We start from the raw sequence: 13,122 nt of genomic DNA on the forward strand, positions 1-13,122 counted from the left end.
TTCCACATTCCAGAGATTCCGGAGCCAAATTTCCCGCCAGGAGAGCCGATGGAAATTGGAACAGCGCGCGCACGCGCGCGCAGTTTCAAATCCCAGTGAAGGGCGGAAGAAGGAGGGGAAGAGCACCAAGAAATTTTATCTCTGCCAGCAGCCAGGTCACTTTGCCAGAGTCTGCCCGCAAAGAAAGGAATGGCAAGTGATGGCGGGAGCTGTTGGGGGGAAGGAGGAGGGAGTCCAGGAGCAAGTAAAAGCCAACGCCTGGCTGCCACTGTCAGGGCACAGCAGCCAGGCCAAGGAGCAGTAAAAGTGCCCACACCGGAACCTCCAAGACCAGCCCTAGTGATAGAGGTGTTGCTAGAGCTGGCAAACGGACACCCACTAAAGACAAAGGCGCTATTGGACTCAGGCAGCTCCTGTAATTTTATGAGTAAGGAGTTTGCAGCTGAACACCAGATACAGATACTCCCTTTAAGTAACCCCCTGCAGGTGACCACGATCGATGGGAGGGAGCTGTTGGGAGGAGAAGTTAGCCTACAGACCGTCCCAATGGTTATGAGGGTTGCCAGGCACACCGAAAGAATAGCGTTCAATGTGGCCACCTTGGGAGGGGCTCCCATTATTTTGGGAATGAGCTGGCTAGCGTTGCATGATCCGCTAGTGGGCTGGCATCAGAGAGTGGTCTCCTTTGGGTCAGCACATTGCCTGGAACACTGCAAAGAGGGGAAGGCTTCGGAAGGGGCAAAAGCCTTTCTAGCAGGGACGGAAGTAACGGAGAAAGGGAAGGTGCCCAAACAATACGCTGACCTGAGCAAGGTCTTCAGCGAAAGGGAAGCAGACAGACTACCACCGCATAGAGCCTTTGACTGCCAAATCAATCTAGTCCCTGGGGCCCAGCTCCCAGTGGGCAAGCTGTACGCCATGTCAGACAGGGAAATGCAGGAGTTAAGGGAGTTTATTGATAAAAACCTGAAGAGAGGCTTCATCAGAGAGTCCAGAGCGGTGGGGGGCAGCCCAGTGTTTTTTGTGGACAAAAAACACACGGATAAACCGAGACTTGTAGTAGACTTTAGGGCCCTAAATGCAGTGTCAGAACCAGTGGCTTTCCCCATGCCCAGAATTGATGACATTTTGACCAGGGTGAGGAAGGGAAAGATATTCACTAAACTGGACCTGAGAGGGGCATACAACCTGATACGGATAAGGAAAGGGGATGAATGGAAAACCACCATGTTCACCCCTTTGGGGGCTTTTGAATATTTAGTTATGCCTTTCGGATTACAATCAGGCTCAGCATGTTTTCAATCGTTCATGAACCACGTCCTGGGACCTCTGCTCTACAAGAATTGCGTGGCCTTCCTAGATGACGTGTTAATATATTCAGAGAATGAGGAGCAGCATGTAAAGGATGTCAGGGAAGTGCTGAGCCAACTGCAAGCAAACCAGCTGTGGGTGAAATTGGAGAAGTGTCAGTTTCACACCAAGGAGGTGGAATTCCTGGGGTACCGCTTGTCAGACAAGGGATTAGCCATGGATCCAGGCAAGGTCCAGGCGGTGCTGGAATGGAAGACACCGAAAACGAAAAAGGATGTGCAAAGATTCTTAGGGTTTGGGAACTTTTACCGTAAGTTCATCAAGAACTTTGCCCACTTAACGGCTCCCATCACGGACTGTCTCAGCAGCAAGAAGAAATTCGTTTGGACGGCGGAGGCGGAGCAAGCATTTAAGGAATTGAAAAGGGCATTCGCTTCGGAAGAACAGCTCCTGCATGTGGATTTACAAAAACCAATGAGAGTGGAAACTGATGCATCAGACCGGGCGGTGGGGGCGGTGCTTCTTCAGCCGGGGAAGAATAAGTCAGAGTGGCGACCGTGTGCCTTCTTCTCGCGTAAGCTAAACAAATCCGAGAGGAACTACACGGTATATGACCGAGAACTACTCGCCATTCACGAAGCGTTCCGGAGATGGAGACATTTACTAATTGGTGCACAACATAAGGTGCAAGTGTGTACGGACCACAAGAATTTGGAGTATTGGAGAACGGCACGAGTGCTCAACCAACGACAAGTGAGGTGGGCCCAGGAGTTCTCCAAATTCCATTTTGAAATTTGCTATGTGCCAGGTCCAGAAAACGTCAGAGCGGACGCTCTCTCACGCAAACCTGAATATTTGGAGGGGGAGGGAGCACCCGAAGAGAGACATATCATCCCAGAGGACCGCTGGGTGTGTGGGGCGGCCTGGGTGGGGCAAAGGGAACTGGTAGAGGGAACGGTGAATGATGAATACGCCCAGAATAAGCTCAGAGGTTTAAGGAAAGAGGGAGAAGACCCCGGAGGTTTTGAAGAAAGAAACGGGGCATTGTATTACAAAGGGGCACTATATATACCCGAAGGGGAATTGAGGGGGAGAGTACTCAAACAGCTGCACGACAACCCCACAGCGGGGCATTTTGGGCAACACAAGACCATGTGGTTGGTGACCAGGGAATTTTGGTGGCCCAAGGTGAGGGAGGATGTACGGGAGTATGTAAGAGGGTGTGACCAATGCCAGAGAGCCAAAGGAGAAAGGCGGGCGCCGGCGGGGTTATTAGAACCGTTACCCACACCAGAACGACCGTGGGAGGCAGTATCGATAGATTTTATGACTGATCTGCCGAAATCCCAGGGGAAAACCGCCATACTGGTCGTAGTAGACCTGTTAACTAACATGGGCCACTTTGTAGCTTGCTCACATGCAGTCATGGCGGAAGAGACAGCGAAATTGTTTGTAGAACATATTTTTAGGCTGCATGGCGCCCCCTTGAGGGTGGTCTCCGACAGAGGGAAACAGTTCACGTCCAGGTTCTGGAGGAAACTTATGAGCTTACTGCACGTAGAGGTCAATTTTTCGACTGCCAGTCACCCTGAGACCAATGGGCAGGTGGAGAGAGCAAACGGTATCCTCCAACAATACCTGAGGTGTTATGTCAATGACAGAGAGAACGATTGGGTCGAAAAGTTGGCGCTAGCGGAATTTGCCTACAATAATGCGGAGAATGTGTCCACCGGGATGAGCCCCTTTTTGGCAAATTATGGGTGCCACCCCAGGGCGTTTCCAGGGGGAGGAGGGGAGAGATGGAGTGTCCCGGCCGCCGAACATTTTGTAGAAGAAATGGAAGCGATCCATCGTCAACTCCAACTCAACTTAGAAAGGGCCAAAGAAGAATATAAGAGGCAGGCAGACAAGAGCAGAAGGGAAGGTGAAACCATTAGGGTGGGGAGTCAGGTGTGGCTGTCAACCCAAGGGTTGCCGTTCAAGGGGGGTTGCAAGAAATTGAGACCCAAAAGATTGGGACCATTTGAGGTCATTCAACAGGTCAACCCAGTGGCTTTCAGACTCCGGTTACCGAACCACATGAAACTGCACCCAGTATTCCACAGGTCATTACTGTCACCATATAGGGGGGAAGGTGAAGGGGTCTCCACACGGGGGCCAGTCTTAGAAGAAAGGGAAAGCAGCAACCATGTGGCGGAGATCATCGACTCCAGGTGGAAGGGTAATCAGGTGGAGTATTTGGTCGCGTGGGAAGGGGAACCGGAGTCGGAAAACGCCTGGGTGACGGCAGAGGAGGTCAATGACGAGATCTTGATCGAAACGTTCCACCAAAGGTTCCCCAGGAAACCTCAGTCAGTAGCGAGGTTCCGGAGGGAGTACTTTGGCACCACCGACGAGGCGGAGGAACTGGAAGGATTCAGGGAATCGGAGTTGGAAGAAGGAATAGACTCCGATGAGGAGGAGTACTTAGAAACCGGAAACAGCAACCGGTGGAGGGAAGTGTTCGAAACTTCGGAAGATGAGGGAGGTTCTTTCAGGGGTTTTGCTCCCTCGCCTCCCGCAGAGGAGGGGAGGGGAGGTGGTGAAGGGGGCCCTGGAGGGGAGGTGGATGTCAGGGAACTGCCATCGGAGAAACAGGAGGTGAAAGGGCTCACAGAGGCTGAGAGAGACTTATCAGCTGAGGAGGGAACCAGCAGGGGGAGAGGAAGAGCTCCAAGGGAAAGTGAGTCGGAGGGAGGGCTCAGAGACACTTCCAGCGAAAATAGTGGGGAGGTTTCAGGACCTCCCATAGGGACACCCACTCCTCGCCAGAAACTGTCACGCCGAGAGTCCAGAAGACGCGTTTCCGTTAAGGAACTTTTATGCTGGAAGAAGTTCCGTAAACGCCCACTGTCTGAATCTGCAAGCGACTGACGGAGCCATGCTTAAGGAGCTCCGTCACAGACAGAGGTTTGTGGACTTAGCCAAACTCTGAGGGACTAGGACTTTATGCACAAGCAGCTCATCATCCCATCACAGTAACCATGAAAAACAATTACCTGTCTTGCGTCAATTCAGCTACAAATGGTTTTAGGACAAAAGTATTAGAAATTTCAGCTCCGGTAGTCTGAGCTGATATGGCTCATCTTCCTTTGAGCCCAGCAGAGCATTAAAACAACAAAGTCCACAACGGAAGGATGAGATAGTATGGGCTACTCGCCATGCTTTATTACTAAGCTATGCAAAGAGCAAAGAAAAACACATCTCCTCTCTATGAGAAGCAGAGAGCAACTGAACAAAGGAAAACGAAAGAACAAAGGAAAACAGGAAACCAGTAAACGTCACATCCCGTCTCCCTATCCCGTGAGAATCCAACAGTATCTGGACTGTGGAATGTAAACAGTCCTGTGACTGCAAGCAGCTGCTCAGTGAGGAAACAGAAACTAACATCCTCCCCCTTTCTGTGAACACCACTGGGCAGCGTGTTAGTACAATCTCAGTACAAACTCAATTTCTGTACATAGGTACAGTGTTGATCCTTTGGAACAACCTTGGACAATAAATCAGCAGGAATTTCATTACCTGACATGTAGGACACCGTTACGAGTCATTTCTGAACACATTCTCTAGCATGTTGCAGCTTCAATTGTAAGTGCTTCGTGCTTTGCTTACAACCTTCAGAAGTCAGCAAAGCCAAACATGATTTGTTGTCCTGATAAACCTGGATTGGACATTTGACAGGAATTCTCATTTCTTTACACAACTGTAACAACCATTCACAATCCACAAGTGAATAAGACAGTGCATTCAGTTCAGCTTCACAAGTACTCAAGCTAACTGTTGTTTGCTTCTTGCACGACCAACCAAATAGACCCTGATTATACATGTAGCAAACTCCAGACGTACTTTTCCTGTCTGTAGTGTCACTTCCAAAACTCGCATCAGCAAATATCTCAAGACCACCAGACTTCTGAGTGTTAAACCTCAGTCTGTAGTGCATAGTGCCTTTCAAATAGTGTGCTATGCGTTTCAGAGCTTTCCAATCCTTAACCGTAGGATTGTTGACTTGTCTGCTTAGCAAGTTACAGCTAACTGCAATGTCAGGTCTTGAACATCTGGCAATGAAGTTTATTTTGCCTAGCACACTTCTGTACAGTGTAGTGTCAGAAAATGCTTCTTCGGTGTCATCTACCTGATAACCTGTTGTCATCGGTGTGTCTACAGGGTTAGCATCCATCAGGTTTAGTTTGCTTAACACATCAGCAATTTTCTGTGACTGCTGTACTAGAATATCACCATCTTGGTTTCTCTCTATTTCCAGAGATAGGTAGTGGGATACCTCACCAAGATCTTTCATGTCAAAGTGCTCTTTCAGTTGAGCTAGGGCGCTATTGTACATTTTGACATCCTTCCAAAAGAAAAGAATATCAACATAAAACAAGCAATACAGCTTCTTTTGCCCTTCCTCTTTGACAAATACACATGGATCAGCTTTACCTTGCTGAAAACCTAGAGAAAACAACACTTCCGTGAGTTTAGAGTTCCAGCACCGTACAGTTTGTTTGAGACCATATAGGGACTTCTTCAGAGAACAAACAAATCCCTGTTTTACCTGTACGCCATCAGGTGGAAGCATATAAAGTGATTCACCTAAGGTTCCGTACAAAAATGCTGTATTCACATAGTGATGAAAAATGTGTAGATTCTCTTCAGCAAGTTTGAGCATAAGCCTAATGCTCTCATATCTCACAGTGGGTGAGTAGGTCTCGTGATAGTCTTCTCCTGGTACCTGTGAAAACCTCTGGCTACCAATCTGGCTTTGTGTCTGACTATCTTGCCATTTTGATCTGTCTTCGCTTTGAAGATCCATTTGCTGCTAACCAGCCTCATTCCTGGAACTACTGGAACTAGCTCCCATGTTTTGTTCCTCTCTAAGGAATCAAGCTCAGCCTTCATGGCATTTAACCATGGCTCAGCATCCTTCGAGTCCAAAGCCTGGATCTCTTGGAAACTTGAAGGTTCAAATACCTTCTTGGAGCTACTAACAGCAGTTACAGCTTTTGCTGCTTTGGCAAATTCATCAGCAAATCTCTTTGGAGGTCTACCTTTTGTGGCTCTTTCAGACCTGCGAATTAGACGTAGGTCTTCAACACTCTCCTTTCTTAGGAGAAAAGTGGCCTATAGTGAACAGTGGTTCCTCCAATTCTCGATCAGAGCCTTCAGAGGGTCGCATAGAGGCCGTAGCACTCTTGAAATCCTCTGAATCATCTGATTCAGTTTCAGATTCAGAATCAGAACCTTCATCAGTGGGTGTGGGGTTTTGCTGCTGCTTATCCTCAGTCTCTTCACTGTCATCAGGATTTCTGCTTGAGATTGAACACATGAATATACCTGGAAAATGAATAAATGAGGACCATGAAGTACCTGGCTCCACCCTAAGAGGGTGATAGTGGACCAACGAGATCAGCATGCACTACCTGGTATGGTTCTGTAGCCCAGTGTTCCCCAACCTTGGGCCTCCAGCTGTTTTTGGACTACAACTCCCATCATCCCTCACTAGCAAGACCAGTGGTCAAGGATGATGGGAATTGTAGTCCAAAAACAGCTAGAGGCCCAAGGTTGGGGAACACTGCTGTAGCCTGTCTACTAGACACCTTACCTTTCGCAACCATTTTGACCTTGTTTGCTGCGCATGCCTTACACTTCATGTGGTACCTGCAGGGTTAAATAGTCATACCTTCAACCAAGGCAGGCATTTGGGAAACTGCCTCGAAGTGTAAACGACCAGATTTCCTGTGATAATCATGAATACATCCTGCATGCAAAACCTTGTTAGTACCTGCAATACAAGAAATTTCATCCTGCACAACATCAACAAAATCATTATAATAAAATAGAAACAAACGATCAACATAATCAGCATGCAATCAGCATGCAAAGTCATCTTTCTTGGTGATGGTGCACTTCTTGAAGGAAACGTCTATGTTCTGTTCAGTCAGCTACGAGACGCTCAGTAGGTTGTGTGCAGCATCTGGAACAAAAAGAATGTTGCGTATCAATGCATCCAAGCTGTGAAGAACAACCGTTCCATAGCCTTGACTGGAGTTCGTGTGGTCATCCGCCTGGTGAATCGCACCTTCCTGCGGAGTAAAAGACACAAAGAGATGTTTGTCCCGACAAACGTGCCTGGTGGCTTCCGAGTCGACGATGAAGAAAGATCTAGACGTCTTCTGGACCTTTGGAGTGAAGCGTGAGACAATTACCTTGTTTTGCATTGTCCTGGATTTTGGACCTTTGCCTTTGCCTTTTCCACGCTGTCAGCGCTGCCCAAGGTCCCAGCTCACACAAGACCAACGCTGCTTCTTTCTCTAGTATAAAAGTCTTTATTGAAGTTCAGTTTCACTTCCAGACGCGCAGCGCGCAACGCTACGTCTCTACCTTAGACCGTCAAAGCTCCATCTGAATCTCCTCCCCCCTGACACCAGTTTAAGATTCTAGCCTTACTCCACCTCTTCCTCTGTTCCTTCTTTCTCTGGGTCCGCCTGCTAGTCGGAGTCTCAGCCCTCCTAGACTCCTCTGACGCTGAGTCCCCTGACTCTTCCCCCTCCCTCCTTCGAGCTTTTGGACCTGGCTCCCAATCCGGGTTTTCTGCTGTCCCGCGCTCCTCCACATTTGAACTTGGCGCGCGCGCGCAGCCTCCCACTTTCCTTCTGACCGTTACACTTGTGTCACTGCTCCCTCTTTCGGGGAGGCTAGCTGGACCTGGCCTTCCCTCCGTTTCCCCACTTCCCGATGGGGGCGTGGTTACCCCTGACTCATCTTCTCTCCCCGCTGGAGGAGAGGCTGGTCCTGACTCATGTGACTCTTCCCCCCCACTGTGCTCTGGTGGGGGAACTGGTCCTGATCCTCCGCTGCTCCCTTGGGAGTCCCCGCTGGTCCCTTGTTTCTGGAGCGTCCCCCCTGGGACCCCCCTTGCCCTTACCATAGGCGCCCCCTTCTGGGAATCTTCTGATTCGCTGGAGAAGCTCATGGAATCTCTCGGGTCACTGTCATATTCCCCTACGCTCCCCTCTGATTCCTCTCCTCCGCTCTCTATTTGCTCTCTCCCCTGCGCTTCTGCTCCTGAGCCTCTGACACACGCGTTGAGCTTTCGCTGTGCTGCTCTGTTGCCTTGGCCTTGGGATGTTTGCACTCCCTTTTCATGTGGCCTAGATGTCCACACGAGTAGCATTTCACTGCCTTCAAAGCTTTGGTGCCATTTAGTGGTTCCACTGCATTCTGGGATGACGTCTGTGAGGACTCCCCCTTAGTGATGCAGCTAGCACTACGGCGATCCGCTTCATTCAATATCACAGCAGTAACATGCGCTACCGTTAGCTGAGCAGTAGGCAAAACAGCAAGCTGGCTGGCAATCGCTTCCCAACTTGAACCCAAAGAATGTAGAATCATGAAGGAATACACAGCCTCTGGAAAGGTGATTCCGCGCTGTTGCAACACATGCCTGAGATTCTGCATTTGCGTTAAGTGAGCACGCACACCTGCTCCTTCAACAAGTGCCATATCATGCAACTTGGCATAAAAGAACAAAGAAGCACCCGCCTCTGTTCTCAAATGTGACTGTTGCAAACTGTCCCACATTTCTTTGGCTGAGGCCTTGTCACGCAAAAGACACAGCTCTTCAGGGGACACAATAAGCGTCAGAGTTCCCCTTGCTTTTGAATCCTTTGCTTTCCATTCATCAGTTACTGGAGCTGGGGGGGGGGCGTCTGTTGTCACATTAAACAGACCCTCTTTTCTTAGCAGAGCCTCTGAATATTGCACCCAGTTTTGATAATTCCCTTTACTGAGCTTTGGAAAACTCATGGCATTTCGAAGGGCCTCCATTATTCTGGCATTAGCATTCTGTGTCATTTAAAGCAAGCGGCTCTCAACCACCAGCTGCATTCCAAAGAGACACTTTCGCTTTCTCCTGCCGCTGCCGGTAAGTGCTTTGGCAAAGAGTTCAAAGTCCAGCCTTAATGCCATTAATTAGGGACTGGGAGCCTTCCCGGGGCAAGAGCACATACCTCTCATCAATCCTCTTGACACGCAGAGAAGATAACTGCATTCCGTTCCTCTGCCATCCGTCATTCTGGATTCCGTCCTTCTGGTGTCCATAACCAAAATTATTAGAAATTTCAGCTCCGGTCGTCTGAGCTGATATGGCTCATCTTCCTTTGAGCCCAGCAGAGCATTAAAACAACAAAGTTCACAACGGAAGGATGAGATAGTATGGGCTACTCGCCATGCTTTATTACTAAGCTATGCAGAGAGCAAAGAAAAACACATCTCTCTATGAGAAGCAGAGAGCAACTGAACAAAGGAAAACGAAAGAACAAAGGAAAACAGGAAACCAGTAAACGTCACATCCCGTCTCCCTTTCCCGTGAGAATCCAACAGTATCTGGACTGTGGAATGTAAACAGTCCTGTGACTGCAAGCAGCTGCTCAGTGAGGAAGCAGAAACTAACAAAAAGTTGGTTGCTTTGTGGGGGTGGTAATTATAAATGGAGGTTTAACTGCAAGTTTTCTTGCCAACAGATTTTGTCAGTGCAAACTTTGAAATAGGGGGTTTCATGGTGCCTGCTGACAGCTTTCTTGGAATCCACCAAGTGTTTTTAGAAAAAGAACAGGATTAGTTGTGAATTGTGCCCAGCATGACTTCAGATTGTTCATAGTACATTTGATTGACTGCAGGGGCATACGAAGGGGCAGCGGGGTAGTGGTGCCCCGGGGTGCCATGCTGGGGGGAGGGTGACAGTACAGTCGCTGTACTGGCTGCCGCTTGTGCGGCGTCCGTGTGGGCTGCCGCTCTTGCGGCAACTGTACAGGCAGCCCCTCTCGCAGCGACCGTATGGGCCATACGGGCAGCTGCTCTCGCAGTGACTGTACAGGCTGCTGCTCGCGTAGCGTCCGTACAGGCAGCCCCTCTCACAGCGGCTGTACGGGCAGCCCCTCTCCTGGCGACCATATGGGCTGCCGCACACGCAGCATCCATACGGTCTGCCATGCATGCAAAGTCTGTAAAGGACATCATCCAGGACTTGTTAACATATTATAGCTGCCACAAAATCTATCGGCATGCCACCAGAACCAGGGAAGCCTTGCCAGTTGCAGCTCACACAGTTGAAGCGAAATAAAAGACAGAAGAGTAGATCGGGAATAAAGTTCCCCAGACTGCAGGAAAAGATAACAGTAGCTCCAGCATCTGATTCAGTGCAGACTGCTGAGAGGTTGGACTCCTTAAGATCACCAACTGACTATGAGACACCTGGAAAGCACTCAACCTCAGATGACCTCCACTCCAAAAAGTGGGAAAGAGGATTTGACAGTGACCAATATTGATTCTTTTGTTTTTTGTTTTTTTTTATAATATTTTTATTGAACAATTTTTTTATATAACAGAAACAAAACATACATGAACAAACATTCAACAATAATAAAACATAAAACAAGTAGCATTTCATGACCCAATTTCTAAACCTTACTTCCTCGACCTCCTCATACTTCCCGTTTCTGTATTCCAAATTCTTACAGTTATTCAGCGAAATCTTGCCTTATTTTATTATAAATTTATGCTAATCACCCTTATTCTCTTTGTCATAACCATTACTGATAGTAACCATTTATTTTAATCCAACATCATTCTAACTGTCTCCAATTTTATGATATTTCTTTAAGTAGTCCTTGAACTTTTTCCATTCTTCTTCAGCCGCTTCTCTTCCCTGGTCTCGGATTCTGCTCGTCATCTCTGCCACAATATTGATTCTTTTGATAGCAGCCCCATATTCTCAACACAGTGAGAAGTGTTTGGACAAATCACTGATTTGTACATCAGTTCCCCCATGGCACAACTGTACCTTCCCCACACTCAGTCTACAAACCATGGGACTTGTGGGTTCAGTTGGCAACATCTGTGTGTATGACTATGACAAAAACACACTGAAAGGATCAAACTGGATAAATGACCGCATAATAGATGCCTTTCTTGCCTCCAGGGTGATCATGGCCAAAGAGCTAGGTCACGATGGAACAATTTTCCCACTTACTTGCCACTTCATGCAGATATGTCAAAGATTGCCAGTGCAAGCTCTGAAGAACTGTTTGAGATTTGGAGTGCTAAAGAAAGATGTTTTGATTATTCCAGTAAATGACAGAGAAGTCCACTGGATACTGATAGTAATCATTTTCAAAAGGAAGACCATGCTCTATCTAGATTCCAAACATGGATTGAACCACTCTGTGATTGATGCAATAACATCCTTCTTAGCATGTCTGTATGAGATGGATTCAAAATATCCCTATAGTTTTGCGGACTGGTCATTTTTTGCACCAACTGATATACCCAGGCAAGGTAATTCCAGTGACTACGGTCCTTTCACATGTACCATTGCCCATCTGATTGCTTATGCTGCCCAATTACAGTTCATACAAAAGGATATGGCTGCCATTAGACCCTGGATTGCAAACAAATAATATAGTACAGTGTTGTTTAGTCGTTTAGTCGTGTCCGACTCTTCGTGACCCCATGGACCAGAGCACGCCAGGCACCTCTGTCCTCCACTACCTCCCGCAGTTGGGTCAAACTCATGCTGGTAACCTCGAAAACACTATCCAACCATCTCGTCCTCTGTTGCCCCCTTCTCCTTGTGCCCTCCATCTTTCCCAGCATCAGTGTCTTCTCCAGGGAGTCTTCTCTTCTCATGAGGTGGCCAAAGTACTGGAGCCTCAGCTTCACAATCTGTCCTTCCAGTGAGCACTCAGGGCTGATTTCCTTAAGAATGGATGCGTTTGATCTTCTTGCAGTCCATGGGACTCTCAAGAGTCTTCTCCAGCACCATAATTCAAAAGCATCAATTCAGTGAGAAAACCTATTTTGAAGGACAAGCCAAATATTTTCAAGTGGAAATTGATGCTGTTCCTCCCAAGAAGAGACAAATCTTGAAAGAGAGTCACATTACTGTGTCTCGATCATGCCCAGAGGGATGGAAGGATACACTAACCTATTGCTCAGATATTTTACCTTCCTTGTTTGAAGGCTGCTGGTCATTATGTTTTTTGAAGGAAGATCTTCCAGAGGTTTTCGTGTGTCCAGACTCTCAATCCACTGTGGCCAAATAGATTTTGAAACTGCGAACTGTCATATTCCACAGGTTGGTATAATACAGCAAAATCGAAATGTATAGTTTTCATCATCATGGCAGGGGATGGTCCTTTTCCATCAAATTCTTATTCATGGAGTTGGTTTTTATATCCTCCTTTACTCTACTTGAAGGAGTCTCAAAGTGGCTAAAAATCTCCTTTCCCTTGCACCCCCACAACAGACACCTTGTGAGGTAGGTGGGGCTGAGAGAGTTCAGAGAGAAGTGTGACTGGCCCAAGGTCACCCAGCAGCCTGCATGTGGAGGAGCGGGGAAGTGAACCGAGCTCACCAGATTAGAGTCCACCGCTCTTAACCACTACACCACAGAAACGTATCTCTTAAAATTCTGGAGTAAGCTGTTCAGTTTCAGTGATACTGATTTGCGGAGGGAAGGTTGGTGATGAGCAAGATCTGTTCCCATTTCCCAACACAGAGACCATAGAGCAGTTTCTTTTGGGGGCTGAACCTGCAGAGTGTTTCTGTTCAGAATTTCCGTGGCAGAAATTGGCTAAGTGCCTTTATAAACATTCAGCTTCTCAAATCGAACCCCATCATGAAACTTTCAGGTGTAGCTGTTGGTGGAAGGCAGAAAAGGTGCTAGTCCTTACCTCCCTCCTCCCAGCCCCATGATCAGTTGCCCAATGGGCTGAA

This window comes from Podarcis raffonei, chromosome W (assembly GCF_027172205.1).
Source record: "Podarcis raffonei isolate rPodRaf1 chromosome W, rPodRaf1.pri, whole genome shotgun sequence".
In the NCBI taxonomy this organism is placed as follows: Eukaryota; Metazoa; Chordata; class Lepidosauria; order Squamata; family Lacertidae; genus Podarcis; species Podarcis raffonei.